The 1,384-nt window shown below is 45.8% G+C and overlaps 1 pseudogene; it reads left to right on the top strand.

Annotated features, from left to right (window-relative positions):
- Positions 1-6: 6 nt before the first annotated feature.
- LOC121309552 lies at positions 7-1,104 on the top strand (annotated as a pseudogene).
- The last annotated feature ends 280 nt before the right edge of the window (positions 1,105-1,384 follow it).

Raw genomic sequence — 1,384 nt, 5'->3', positions numbered from 1 at the left:
CTTAACGATCAGAGAGCCCTGTTTCTCACTTAACGATCAGAGCCCTGTTTCTCACTTAACGATCAGAGCCCTGTTTCTCACTTAACGATCAGAGAGCCCACACCTCCTTGGAGTTTCCGAGATTGTTGTCGTTGCTGCTGTAGTCTTGATTTTTAAAAAAGTACTTTTCGGCGAAACCGATTACATTCAAGGATTTGATCAGGTGAGCTACAGAGCTGCTGAGGTGATGCCAAGCTGCTAGAGAGAGAGACGGAGCAGAGGCAGTTTTGTAAATAGCCGCGCATCGATGCTGCATTTGAACAAGAATTTGCCTGGTTAATACTATTTTCTTACAAATAATAAACACTCCTATATTTATTACAGTTTTGTCAGCCTGAAACCAACTAAGCAATACGTAGGGTGAATGTAGGTGTACGCTCTACCACTACTACTAAAGCAATTGAAGAAGATGATCCCAGCAACAGTCACTGAGACTGGGTGGAGACAAAAATGGAGGAACCCATGTGGTCAAACTCCGTAAGATGCCGTAAGTTACCCTACCGAAGACGGGGCACACAAGCTGCTCAGTCATGGCAAGAAGCCCTTCAGCCAGCACAAGAGAGAACTGCGAGCAAGCATCACTCCTGGCACTGTCCTCATCCTCCTTACTGACCGTCACAGGGGGAAAGCGTGTGGTTTCCCCGAAGCAGCTCACAAGTGGTCCTCTGCTTGTAACTGGTCCTCTTGTCCTGAGCCGTGTGCCTCTGTGAAGGGCCCACCAGAAGTTTGTCATCGCCACCAGCACCAAGATTGATATCTCTAGTCTGAAGATCCACAGGACCTTGACTGACTCCTACTTCAAGAAGAAGAGGCTGCCCAAACCCAGACACCAAGAGGGAGAGATCGTTGACACAGAAAAAGAGAAGTACCAGGTCACTGAGCAGCGCAAGGTAGACTGGAAGGCTGTGGACTCTCAGCTCATGCCTCTGATCAGGAAGACTCCCCAGCTGCGCGGCTACCTGCGTTCCACATTCTCCCTCACCAACAGAGTCTACCCACACAAGCTGGTCTTCTAAACAAACTGTACAAAATACGCTATTAAATGACGTCTCAACCAAGGAAAAACTACTACTAATAATAATAATAATAATAATCAATGTTATTTAGGATTCAACCTGTTTTTATTATTTTAAGCAGTAGAACAATATTCTACTCGCAGTTCATGGTGGGGTGTAATGTAGCATCAAGTCTGTTCTGCACACAACTCACTATCCTATTGTCGTCTTCAGATATTTAAAAATAACCCCAAAACGCTATTTTGAGACGTGTTTACTGCATTTTGTTCGCACTTTACACAGCATTGCACTGAGAGCTGCTGTCATGCGCTGCTCTGAGAGCTGCTGGA

The sequence above is a fragment of the Polyodon spathula genome, unplaced genomic scaffold (genome assembly GCF_017654505.1).
Source record: "Polyodon spathula isolate WHYD16114869_AA unplaced genomic scaffold, ASM1765450v1 scaffolds_1316, whole genome shotgun sequence".
Lineage (NCBI taxonomy): Eukaryota > Metazoa > Chordata > Actinopteri > Acipenseriformes > Polyodontidae > Polyodon > Polyodon spathula.
The sequence above is the reverse complement of the archived record's forward strand: the minus strand, read 5'-3'. Positions and strand labels throughout refer to the sequence as shown.